This window comes from Apium graveolens, chromosome 9 (genome assembly GCF_009905375.1).
Source record: "Apium graveolens cultivar Ventura chromosome 9, ASM990537v1, whole genome shotgun sequence".
In the NCBI taxonomy this organism is placed as follows: Eukaryota; Viridiplantae; Streptophyta; class Magnoliopsida; order Apiales; family Apiaceae; genus Apium; species Apium graveolens.
The window spans coordinates 51,041,082-51,056,144 of NC_133655.1; positions in this window are offsets into that span (position 1 = coordinate 51,041,082).

The window sequence follows — 15,063 nt, forward strand, 5'->3', positions numbered from 1 at the left end:
ACTTCCTGTATGCAATCTTTGTGATTCCTTTCACCATAAGAGCACACAGCTTCCTCATCTCCTCATCAGCATCAGTCTCAGGCAAGCTTTCAGAATCCGAGTCATCATCACTCTCAAAACTTGATGACTCAGTATCAGACTTTATGAAAAGAGCTTTACCCTTGTTTTTCTTTGAGGAAGCTGCTTTGGGGAATTCTTCTTCAGCCTTAAGAGCAACTGTCCTTGACTTTCCTCCTTTCCTCTTGCTTCTTTGTTCCATCTCCAGCTCATGAGTCTTGAGCATTCCATAGATTTCGTCAAGAGTTGTTTCATCAAGATTGTAGTTGTCTCTTATTGTCGTTGCCTTCAAATCCCAGCATTCAGGAATAGCTAACAGGAACTTAAGGTTTGAATCTTCAAGATAATACTCTTTATCAACCAATGACAAATCATTCAAAAGTTTGACAAATCTATCATATAAATCATTCAATGACTCATTAGTCTTTGAGTCAAAGTGTTCATACTCTTGAGTTAGTATTGTCTTCTTATTCTTCTTAATTGTGTCAATTCCCTAACACCTTGTTTCCAGAGCATCCCATATCTCCTTAGCAGTCTTGCAGTTGATTACCCTGTTTGACATTACATTATCAATGGCACTATGCAGTAAGTGTCGTACCTTAGCATCCTTAGCAATTGATGCTATGTCTTCAGCAGTATAATCACTCTTCTCCTTTGGTACGGTCTTTGTTGCTTCACCTGCAACTGCAACTGCGAGCTTGGTTGGTTTGTGAGGGCCTTCCTTGATTCTATCAAGGTATTCTGGATCTGTTGCTTCCAGGAACATGGTCATCCTTACCTTCCATATGGGATATTCAGATGGTCTCAGTATGGGAACTCTGATGGTCTCATACCGACTCTGAATTTGTGTCTTTGGTGGTTCCTCAGTTTTGGTAGGCTTAGTTGGAGTTTCTGTGTCCGACATGATTGTGTTTGGATTTTTAACTGTATGTATGTTAACAGATAGGCTCTGATACCAATTGATAGGTCACACACACACTGTAGAGGGGGTGAATACAGTGTATAGTACACTCAAATCGAACTTTAAGAACTTAAGTAACAGAAAACAAACTTTATTGAAACAATAAACTCTGTTACAGTATGGAACTGTTACCTCTCAGTGATGAACAAATATCACGAGAGCTGCTAGGGTTACAATGAATAATCTTCTCGAATATGATAACACTTATAGTGTAAACCCTATGTCTGTTTTTATATACTACATAGTTACAAGATAATCGCTAATTGATATGGAATATAATTCTGCTTCCTAAAATATATCAATCAGATATCTTTTCTTCCAAGTATTCCATTCTTTACGGAATTCCTTCTTCATGCATATCTCTTCTTATGTTTATCTTGATCTTCTTTCCTTTAATCAACTACTGTCATTATCTGATCGTCCTTCAGCACTTAAGTTCTAATATCTATCTTCTGATGATTATCTCCTGATAACATAAGTACTGATATCCTTAAGTCCTGACTTCCAGTATAAGTACTGATCAACAGTTAAGTACTGATTTATCCTGTTCAAGTAAGATCTGAAAGCTAAACATAAAACATATTAGCCATGACATTATCAAATATATCTAACACTATGTTTGGCTTGTTTCTCCACTTCATACTTATACTCTTTGAACTTTTCAAAGGCCTCAGACTTGTGTTTCATCAAACACATATCTGAATCCAGATCTATCATCTATGAAAGTAATGAAGTATGAAAATCCACCCATGGCTTGCTTAGACATTGGTCCACATACATCTGTGTGTACCATTCCTAGCAAATTTGCAATCCTCTCTCCATGTCTACTAAATGGAGACTGCAGTGCCACTATAAAGTGAGATTTTCATCATCCCTTTTCTTTTATTAGTTTGTTCAATTTGAAGTAAATTATGTCACATATATACAGACCATTATTTAAAGCACCACGTCCATAATGAATATTATCTCTAGGAATAGAACATTCATTATTCTCAATAATAAATTAAATTCCAGCCAAGTCTAACATGGGAATAATATTCCTCACAATCGAGGGAACAAAATAACAATTATTTAAAACAATAGTCTTGCCCATAGGCATATGTAAATGAAATGATTCTACATCTTCAGCAGCACCTCTTGCTCCATTTCCCATCAGTAGAATCACCTCCTTTTCCTCAAGAGTCCTATTTCTCCTTGGTCCCGGTATCTAATACCCAAGTAGAAATTTGATTTAATGACATATTCACTTCTATCATGAACATACCTGAATCAGAAGCGGCAGTCTAACTACCCTTCTTCTTCTTCAATTCTGCAAGGTAAACCTTGCAGTTCCTCTTCTAGTGCCCCACCTTGTTACAGTGAAAGCAAACAACTTTGCTCTTGGGGTCCTCAGCTTTTGCTGGAACCGGCATTTTCTCACCTACTTTCTTCTTCTTGGAAGAGTTCCTCTTCCTTTTCTTAGGATTGGAACCTTCACCAATTAGAAGAACAGAACTCTTCTTAGGGGAAAAATTCGATTCCGCAGTCTTCAACATATTGTGGAGTTCAGGGAGGCTGACATCCAACTTATTCATGTGAAAGTTCACAACAAACTGCGAGAACGAACTCGGAAGCGATTGCAAAACCAAGCCTTGGCTCAGCTCCCCATCCATGGCAAAACCAAGTTGTCCAAGACGTTCAATCAAATTGATCATCTTAAGTACATGGTCATTCACAGATGATCCCTCAGACATCCTACAACCGAACAACTCATTTGATATCTCATATCGAGCTGTCCTCCCCGCCACATCATACAACTCTTGTAGATGCATGAGGATAGTGTAAGCATCCATATGCTCATGTTGCTTCTGTAGCCCAATGTTCATGGAAGCTAGCATGATGCATTGAGCAACATTTGCATCATCTATCCACTTACGATACACAATATGTTCATCATTATGTGCATCACTAGCAGGTTCAGTAGGCTTAGGTGAGTCAATCACGTATTCCAGCTTCTCAATCCTGAGAACAATTCTCAAGTTTTGAAGCCAGTCAGAACAATTTGGACCAGTCAATTTGTGAGCATCTAGTATGCTCCTGAGTGATAGTGCAGAAGACATAATGTATATTATAAATCTGTAAATGATAAACACATAACAACAATTAGCAAATATTCAATTTCATTTTAAAACACTATATGAATCGGGTCTTTATTCATAACTGGCTCCCACTAGTTTACCTAATTTATTCAACCCCCTACGTGAAAAATTAAGCATTCATAATGCTAGTGGGAATAGGGATCCTACATTCCATTACACAACCCCGGCTGTAGCACGAACCGCCATGTAATGTTCAATAGGCAGACAACTCTTGTCAATTACATCTTATGTTATTCCCTAATCAAACTTTAGCCTCTTGAATAATTGAGTCTCGGCTGTGGCACGACAAACTCAATATTCTAAGTCAAGTCTAACCCAACATTCCGTACAGTTGAATCAGTCCCCAAAAGCCCACGGCTGTAGCACGTACCAACCTTTAGATTCTTATTCAATGTACACATCTCTATGTAATAGATAAGTATTTCTTATTTCGAAATCAAAGCCCTCGGCTGTAGCACGAACCGACAATGATTCAAAAATAAGAACTACTTTCTATCATGTTGGAAGGCTATGACCGACACAAGCCTGTTGTATCATTGACCAATTACTACTTGATATTATTTAATTTTAGAGGGATTATATTATGTTACAATCATAATCATATTATAAAGAAATTCTTCCTTTTAAATTAAATATTTCAAATCAATAATCAATAATCAGATGATTCCCAGATCGGGTGGAACATTGTCAAGAGGCGTCACTTAATAACCCTTTCTTACAGATAGAAATATGTTGTTGACAGAATCATCCTTTCTCTCATATCGAAAATTCATATTCAATTACGTGTTTCATAAACACAAGAATCTCATGATTGTATTCATAATATTATTCTTAAGGTTATGAAACAATTTCACTATACTAGGTTGTCTAACAAACGCCTTATGTTCATTTAAGTTCACCTAAATCTATCATCGCATGATAAACTAAGCATATATCACATATATCAACATGAATAAACATCAAGGTAGGCATGTTATATCATCTAGCACATTAGTCTAAGCATTATACATCTCTATGTATCACATGAAGCATTTAAAAGCAATTAAAAACAGTTAAAAACAGCTTTAAACAATTCAAAACTTTTATATAAACTAAAATTGATCACTCCATTAGATCCGTCTCGGAAAAACGAATCCAACGGTATATTGCACGCCTAAAATGGAGTTACGAAACTCCCAGAAAATCAATTTTAATGTAAATAGTCGGGCTGTAACGCATTACAGGAACGCGTTACAACCCTTTTAACCAATTAAAAGGTGTAACGCATTCCGTGAATGCGCCACAGGTGTGTAACGCATTCCCAGAATGCGTTACACCCCCTTTTTTATTCTTTCTCAGTAGCCGCCTTTTCTCTCCTCGAACAACGTGCCGCCGTACTGACATTCTCTATTTTTTCTCCGTGCAGACAGACAAGGAGCAGACAAACAACAAAGGCAGATGCATAATACAAACATATAACCTTTAAAATAATTCGGAGACAACAATCAGAGATCCTTAGCATTTGCTCCTCAAGTGTGAAGCACTCCACCGGTATCCACCAAGAAAACGATGTTAAGGAGGAGGAAGGAGGTGGAGAGAATTGAGTTTTCCAAACTTTTTGGGTTTTTGGGGTTCTTGGGTTCGAATAAAAATAGGGTCTATAATAGTGTATTTATAGGCAAAATTTTCAGCTAAAATTTTTCCATAAATATTATTATTATTATCCCATTTATTATTCTCATTAATAATTAAAACACCTTTTAATTATTAATCATTTTTCTAAACACTTTAGAAATAATTCTCTCTCTTGATTTAATTTCCAAAAAATTAAATCCTTAATTAATAATATTAAGAACTTTTCTTAATTAATTTATAATCAATTAAATCTCATTTAACCAATTATTAAATTTGCCAATTAATTATTTATTTCACAAATAAATAATTATTAGCCATTATTAATTAATTCCTCCACCATAAAATCATTCTCTTTTTATGGTGTGACCCTGTAGGTTCAATATTAAGCCGGTAGTAGAAATAAATAATAATAAAACTATTTTATCATTATTTATATAAATTCTCTAATTTATTAAATATGATTAATTAATTAATCATATTTATTCTACATCGTGAGGGATACTTCTCAGCATATCGCGACTATCCGGATAATATGAATTCACTGCTTAGAATACCAAGAACCTATTCAGTGAATAGTTACCGTACAATAAACTCCTTCTACCCTACAATGTCCCGATTAAATACAAGGCATGGATCTCGTGTCAAGCCTATCTAATTTAATCACTTGCTTACCATTTACTATGCGTAGTTCTATGCAAATTAGAAACTCCTTTCTAATTTCATTTACTCTGGCCAGAGATTCCTGAACTAGCATAAGTGGATCAGCCTTGAACATTCGCTTCCTTCACTGGAAGGGGTAGATCCTTTATTGATCATACACTATCTTCGTGTACAAATTCCTATACCCAGTAGAACCCTAATAATTGTCCCTGGAGACTAAGAACTAAACCAAAGCATAGTTCAGTGTACACAAGATGACTATGATGACCTCAAGTCTAAGGATACTTGTACAACTATCACTATGTGAACAACTGCTGACACGTGAGTGAACTCCATCAGTTGTTCAGCTGTGCGAGTCATATTCAGTGAACTTATTCTATAATAAGCACATACATACTAGCTATAGTGTCACCACATAAATGTCTATGAGAACAGACATCCTTCATAATGAAGCAAGCATAGTATGTACCGATCTTTGCGGATTATTAATTACCAGTTAGTAATTCTATGACCAGGAACTATTTAAGTTTAGAGTTATCATCTTTTTAGGTCTCACTATTATGATCTCATCATAATCCATAAAAAGCTTTACTCTAAACTATGGTATATCTTATTTAAACACTTAAATAGATAAAGCCCGTAATAAAAACAAAACAAGTCTTTTATTAATATCAATGAAATCAAAACAGATTATTGAAAAGTTATTCCTAAATCCTCATACATGATTGGACTTAGGACATATTCCTTTCAGGACAAACATTTACCGTTGGTGGAATTTTCTTACAACTGAAGGGTTTTAGCACATAAACGCAATGAAAATGTAAATTTAAATCTTAAAAAAAATGAAACCCTTCACAGGATCCATGCGAAAAATAATATTTAATTCGTAGTTCAGTATGTTTACCTTAAGAAGCTTTACGTTAATGGAAAGATGGAGGTCTTTAATAGCGATCCAAGAACGATGAACAGAAATCCCTAGCAGCTTCTCCTCAAGTGTAAAGCACTCCACCGGTATCCACCAAGAGTACAATGTGATGGAGGAGGAAGAGGTTGAGAGAATTAGTTACCTCCCTCTTGTTCTACTTTAGAATTAGGGTTAATTATTTGGGTTGAGGCAAATAGGGTTTATAATAGTATATTTATAGGCAAAATATTCAGCTGAAAATTTTTCATAAAATATTATTATTATTAACCCTTTAATTGATTATTCTTATTAACCAATTAACTAATAATTAAAATACCTTTTAATCATTAATCCCTTTTCTAAACACTTTAGAAAAATAATTCTCTCACTTGATTTAATTTCTAAAATTTAATTCTTAATTAATAATATTAAGAATTAATTAAATCTCATTTAATCAATTATTAAATCTGCTAATTAATTATTTATTTCATAAATAAATAATTATCAGCCATTATTAATTAATTCCTCCACCATTAAATCATTCTCTTTTATGGTGTGACCCTTTAATTGTCCCTGGAGACTAAGAACTAAACCAAAGCATAGTTCAGTGTACACAAGATGACTATGATGACCTCAAGTCTAAGGATACTTGTACAACTATCACTATGTGAACAACTGCTGACACGTGAGTGAACTCCATCAGTTGTTCAGCTGTGTGAGTCATGTTCAGTGAACTTATTCTATAATAAGCACCTACATACTAGCTTTAGTGTCACCACACAAATGTCTATGAGAACAGACATCATTCATAATGAAGCAAACATAGTATGTACTGATCTTTACTGATCTTTGCGGATTACTAATTACCAGTTAGTAATCCTACGACCAGGAAATATTTAAGTTTAGAGTTATCATCTTTTAGGTCTCATTATTATGATCTCATCATAATCCATAAAAAGCTTTACTCTAAACTATGGTATATCTTATTTAAGCACTTAAATAGATAAAGCCCGCAATAAAACCAAAAAAGTCTTTTACTAATATCAATGAAATCAAAACAGATTACATAAAAGTTATTCCTAAATCATCATACATGATTGGACTTAGGACACATCTCTTTCAATCTCCCACTTGTACTAAAGCCAATCACTCTGGTATCTAATACCCATCTTGTCTTTATGACGATCAAAGTGACTTTGAGAAAGTGGCTTTGTGAGTGGGTCTGCTACGTTGTTATGTGTGTCAACTCTCTTGACGTCTCCTCTTTCAATACAATACAAGAAATATTACCGCGCTCCCACTAACCTTTTTGTAGACACATGGTTCATCTATGTTTTTGATAAAACCAAACTCTTTGATTGTCTCATCAAAACGGATGTTCCATCTACGAGAAGCTTGCTTTAAACCATATATGGTTCGCAGCAGCTTACATACTAGGTGTTCATTTCACTTGGAAAGAAAACCCTCTGGTTATGTCATATACACTTCCTCTTCAAGTTTCCCATTGAGGAAGGCCGTTTTCACGTCCATTTGCCAGATCTCATAGTCGTAGTAAGCAGCAATCGCAAGCAAAATCCGAATTGATTTTAACAGAGCAATTGGCAAAAAAGTTTATCAAAGTCAATCCCTTGCCTTTGTCTGGATCCTTTTGCCACGAGCCTGGCCTTATAGGTCTCCACCTGCCCATCTGCTCCAATCTTTCTTTTGTATACCTACTTGCACCCAATAGGCTTAACACCTTCAGGCGCCTCAACTAGAGTCCATACTTGGTTGGTATACATAGATTCCATTTCGGATTTCATGGCACTATGCCATTTCTCTGAGTCAACACTACTCATAGCCTCATTATAGGTCACAGGGTCGTCATCATCAATGATTGACAACTCATTGTCATTCTCAATGACAAGGCCATAATACCTCTCAGTTTGGCGAGACACTCTCCCTGACCTATGAATGGGCTATTCCACAGAAGGTTGTTCAGTCGGAACAGGTGTTTCCACTTGATCCGTAGTAGTTTGTGTTTCTTGAACTTCATCAAGTTCAATTTTGCTCCCACTGTTTCCTTCAAGGATAAACTACTTTTCCAAGAAGGTGGCATGTCTGGAGACAAACACCCGATGATCGGTGTAAAAGTAATACCCTAAAGTCTCTTTAGGATATCCCATACAATTACATTTTACCAGATCGAGATTCCAGCTTATCTGGGTCAACTTTCTTGACATAAGCTAGACATCCCCAAATCTTAACGTGTTTAAGACTCGGTTTCCTTTCTTTCCATATCTCATATGGAGTTTGAGGAACAGATTTTGAAGGCACCTTATTCAGTAAATATGCTGAGGTTTCCAATGCATAACCCCACAGGAATACTGGAAGATTCGCATAGCTCATCATGGACCGAACCATGTCTAACAAAGTTCGATTTCTCCTTTCATATACCCCATTCAACTGTGGAGTATATGGAGGAGTCCACTGGGAGACTATACCATTTTCTTTGAGATAAGCTAGAAACTATCCATTCAAGTATTCACCACCTCTATCTGATCGAAGAGTTATAATACTATGTTTGGTTTGTTTCTCCACTTCATACTTATATTCTTTGAACTTTTCAAAGGCTTCAGACTTGTGTTTCATCAAATACACATATTTGAATCTAGATCGATCATCTATGAAAGCAATGAAGTATGAAAATCCACCCATGGCTTGCGTAGGCATTGGTCCACATACATCTGTGTGTACCAATCCTAGCAAATCTGCAGCCCTCTCTCCATGTCCACTAAATGGAGATTTGGTCATTTTACCCAATAGACAAGACTCGCATGTAGGATATGATTCAAAATCAAAGGGGTCAAGTAACCCTTCCTTATGCAATGTCAGCAGTCTATTTTCACTAATATGACCAAGTCCGCAGTGCCACAAGAAAGTGAGATTTTCATCATCCCTTTTTCTTTTATTAGTATGTTCAATTTATAGTAAATTATGCTCTACGTCACATACATACAGACCATTATTTAAAATACCACTTCCATAAAGAACGTTATCTCTAAGAATTGAACATTTATTATTCTGAATAACAAACGAAAATCCAGCCAAGTCTAACATGGAATAGAAATAATATTCCTCACAATCGAGGGAACAAAATAACAATTATTTAGAACAATAGTCTTGCTTGTAGGCATATGTAAATGAAATGATCCTACATCTTCAGCAGCAACTCTTGCTCCATTTCCCATCCGTAGAATCACCTCCTCTTCTTCAAGAGTCCTACTTCTCCTTAGTCCCTACAATGAATTGTAAATATGAGAACCACAGGCGGTATCTAATACTCAAGTAGAAATTTGACTTAGTGACATATTAACTTCGATCATGAACATACATGAATCAGAAGCGGTAGTCTCACTACCCTTCTTCTTCAATTCTGCAAGGTAAACATTGCAGTTCCTCTTCCAGTGCCCCACCTTGTTATAGTGAAAGTAAACAGCTTTGCTCTTGGGGTCTTCAGCTTTTTATGGAACCGGCTTTTTCTCACCTACTTTCTTCTTCTTGGAAGGGTTCTTCTTCCTTTTCTTAGGATTGGAACCTTTACCAATTAGAAAAACAGAACTCTTCTTAGGGGGGAAATTCGATTCCGCAGTCTTCAACATGTTGTGGAGTTCAGGCAGGCTGACATCCAGCTTATTCATGTGAAAATTCACAACAAACTGCGAGAACGAACTCGAAAGTGATTGCAAGACCAAGTCTTGGCTCAGCTCCCCATCCATGGCAAAACCAAGTTGTCCAAGACGTTCAATCAAATTGATCTTCTTAAGTACATGGTCATTCACAGATGATCCCTCAGACATCCTACAACCGAACAGTTCCTTCGATATCTCATATCGAGCTGTCCTCCCTGCCATATCATACAACTCTTGTAGATGCATAAGCATAGTGTGAGCATCCATATGCTCATGTTGCTTCTGTAGCTCAATGTTCATGGAAGCTAGCATGATGCATTGAGCAATATTTGCATCATCTATCCACTTACGATACACAACATGTTCATCATTATGTACATCACTAGCAGGTTCAGTAGGTTTAGGTGAGTCAAGCACGTATTCCAGCTTCTTAACCCTGAGAACAATTCTCAAGTTTCGAAGCTAGTCAGCAAAATTAGGACCAGTCAACTTGTGAGCATCTAGTATACTCCGGAGTGATAGTGCAGAAGACATAACGAATATAGTAAATCTGTAAATGATGAACACATATCAACACTTAGCAAATATTCAATTTCATTTCAAGACACTATATGAATCGGGTCTTTATTCATAAGTGGCTCCCACTAGTTTATCTAATTTATACAACCCCTAAGTGAAAATTAAGCATTCATAATGCTAGTGGGAATAGGGATCCTATATTCCATCACACAACCTCGGCTGTAGCACGAAACGTCATGTGATGTTCAATAGGCAGACAACTCTTGTCAATTACATCTTATGTTATTCCCTAATAAAACTTTAGCCTCTTGAATAATTGAGTCACGGCTGTAGCACGACAAACTCAATATTCTAAGTCAAGTCTAACCCAACATTTCGTACAATTGAATCAGTCTCCAACGGCCCACGGCTGTAGCATGTAACGACCTTTAGATTCTAATTAAATGTACACATCTCTATGTAATAGACAAGTATTTCTTATTTCAAAATCAAAGCCCTCAGCTGTAGCACGAAATGACAATGATTTAAAAATAAGAACCACTTTCTACCATGTTGGAAGGTTATGACCGACACAAGCCCGTTGTGTCATTGGCCAATTACTACTTGATATTATTTAATTTTAGAGGGATTATATTATGTTACAATCATAATCATATTATAAAGAGATTCTTCCTTTTAAATTAAATATTTCAAATCAATAATTGATAATCAGATGATTCCCAGATCAGGGGGAGCATTGTCAAGAGGCGTCACTTAATACTCCTTTCTTACAGATAGAAATCTGCTTTTGATAGAATCATCCTTTCTCTCAATATTGAAAATTCATATTTAATTACGTGTTTCATAAACACAAGAATCTCATGATTGGATTCATAATATTATTGTTAAGGCAAGAAACGATTCCTATTCTAGATTTTCTAGAGCACGCCTTATATTGATTTAAGTTCACCTAAATCTATCATCGCATGGTAAATATAGGCATATATCTCATATATAAAATTAAATAAACAAGTAAATGTAAAGAGCAATAAAGTAAATGTGTTTGGTTATGGCCCCATCCTATGTGATCTTTATCAAGCTCATGATAAGGATCAAGGTCAATCTAATATGGTGATGGAAATAAATACAACTACTTATTACATAAGTCTTCTTCTTTGTTTAGACTTCTTGTATGCCTCATCTTTTTCTTTGTATCACCTTCATTGGATAGCCTTCTTGAGTCTTCAATTACATGACATAGATTGAAAGTAAAATTAATCTAATGAACTTACAAGAATAACTCGAGTTACATTCGAGATTTATGATTACAAAGAGTGACGACATGCAAGTCGTATTTAAAACCAAAACCAAAACCATTACAATAAGGTCGAAAGGCCATAACCATCCATCATGCTCATACAACATATAAAAGCATGTTAAAACACATAATCTGATCTTAACATATCATATTATCCATGATCTAATCATAAAAAAATGACAAAAATCAGAAAAATCAGAATCAAATCAGAAAAACAAGAATCACTTTTTACGGGCCGTATACGACGTCAAACGCCTTACAGACGAGTCGATGATAGCTTTTGCTATCAGTTTTGTTCAGACGCTCGTTTACCTATGGAATAGGGTATTCGTTTGCGTAAATCGTACACCAGACCCAGATTTCAGCAAATCTGCAGCAGCCAATTCAGAATCCGTATCTAATATGATTCTCATAATTAGAACAAACATAAATCATGTATATATCAGTATATATACAGATTACATAATCATCTTATGATTATACAACTCACATGAATATCATATATTCAAAACCATACATATATAAGCATATTATATCAACATCAAATCATGGCAATTCACGTACATGCTCATATATCGAAAACAGTTAAACACATAAACGAATTAAAAATAATTCGCAAGTAGCTCAGATGCCATTGAAGGGTTTTAGCACATAAATGCAACAAAAACGTAAATTTAAATCTCAAAAAAAATGAAACCCTCCGCTGGATCCATGCGAAAAACAATATTTAATTTATAGTTCAGTATGTTTACCTTAAGAAGCTTTACGTTAATGGAAAGATGGAGGTCTTTAATAGCGATCCAAGAACGATGAACGGAAATCCCTAGCAGCTGCTCCTCAAGTGTGAAGCACTCCACCGGTATCCACCAAGAGTACAATGTGATGGAGGAGGAAGAGGTTGAGAGAATTAGTTGTCTCCCTCTTGTTCTACTTTAGAATTAGGGTTAATTATTTGGGTTGAGACAAATAGGGTTTATAATAGTATATTTATACGCAAAATTTTCAGCTGAAAATTTTCCATAAAATATTATTATTATTAACCCTTTAATTGATTATTCTTATTAACCAATTAACTACCCTACAATTCCTTCTACCCTGCAATGTCACGATTAAATACAAGGCATGGAACTTGTGTCAAGCCTATCTTATTTAATCATTTGCTTTCCCATTCACTATGCTTAGTTCTATTCAATGTAAATTAGAAACTCCTTTCTAATTTCATTCACTCTGGCCAGAGATTCATGAACTAGCATAAGTGGATCAGCATTGAACATTCTCTTCCTTCACTAGAAGGGGTAGATCCTTTATTGATCATACACTATCTTCGTGTACAAATTCCTATACCCAGTAGAGCCCTTATAATTGTCCCTGGAGACTAAGAACTAAGCCAAAGCATAGTTCAGTGTACACAAGATGACTATGATGACCTCAAGTCTAAGGATACTTGTACAACTAGCACTATGTGAACAACTGCTGATACGTGAGTGAACTCCATCAGTTGTTCAGCTGTGTGAGTCATGTTCAGTGAACTTATTCTATAATAAGCACCTACATAATAGCTATAGTGTCACCACACAAATGTCTATGAGAACAGACATCCTTCATAATGAAGCAAGCATAGTATGTACCGATCTTTGCTGATTACTAATTACCAGTTAGTAATCCTACGACCAGGAAATATTTAAGTTTAGAGTTATCATCTTTTAGGTCTCATTATTATGATCTCATCATAATCCATAAAAAGCTTTACTCTAAACTATGGTATATCTTATTTAAGCACTTAAATAGATAAAGCCCGCAATAAAACCAAAAAAAGTCTTTTATTAATATCAATGAAATCAAAACAGATTACATAAAAGTTATTCCTAAATCATCATACATGATTGGACTTAGGACACATCTCTTTCAACAACAACAGCTATCATGTGAGTATTGGAATGCCACCTTATGAAGCATTATATGGAAGAAAGTGTAGATCTCCAGTGTATTGGGACGAAGTTGGTAAACGTATGATTCTAGGTCCAGAATTGATTCAACAGACTTAGGAAAAAATGGATTATTAAAAAGCTACTAGAAGCAGCGCATAATCGATAATGAAAATACGCAGATCAGATCAGAAAAGATATGGAATACAAGGAAGGAGAACATGTGTTACTAAAGGTATCTCCATGGAAGGGATTGACCAGATTTAGTAAAAAGGGTAAACTAAAGTCGCGCTACGTTGGTCCATTTGAAATATTAAAGAAAGTAGGGAAGGTTTCATATGAGTTAGCCTTACCGCCCCATATATAACATATCCATAATGTGTTTCATGTGTCAATGCTTAAGAGATATAATTCTGATTCGAGGCATGTGATAGAATATGAGCCGATAGAGATTCAAGCTAATTTGTCATATGTAGAGCAGCCAATAAGAATTCTAGATCGGCAAGAGAGAGTATTGAGAAATAAGTATGTACCACTAGTAAGAGTTTTGTGGAGAAATCCTATGGTTGAAAAGTCAACCTGATAACTTGAAAGTGAAATGTTAGAAAATGATCCCCAGTTATTTTATTAGTGAGATTCTGAGGACAGAATCCTTTTAAGGGGGAAGGATGTAACGACTGGGAAATTAGGACTGTTTAATATCATACTAAGAGAATATTATGTGTTTTACTATATTGTTAAATATGATTATTTGTCAAATCTTACATGTTATATGTTGTATGTATTTTGTATAGTTTGGGGTATTTTTGGGTATTTTATTATAAGTTAAATGTTTTATATCAACAGCCCAAACTTTGATTTAATAGCTGATGTTTCATATAAAATAATTGGCCTTATTTTTTCCTAGTATGGCCTATTCCATATCGATATTCTAAACATCTAGTTAATTTAGAAATATTCTTGTTTCGCGAAAAATGACTTTTCCGGCCCCTTCGGGTGCAAAAAACCCCACAAAAATCATATTTTTATTTTTATAAAATCATGGGACTTTCAAATATTTCATTTCTTTGCATTTTTGAATTATTCACAATTTTTGGGAAATTTTGGCATATATATTGTATATATATAATATTAAAAATTATTACTCAAAAATTATTAATTAAGGGCCAATTAATTTTTCTAAGAGTTATAACTAGGGCCTTAATTTTAATTCGGAGTATTATTTTAGTACTATAAATAGCCTAACTTTTATTAATTAATTATAATTAAATTACTAAAAAATCAGAAAAACTAGATAAATTCTCTGTTTTCGGGTTA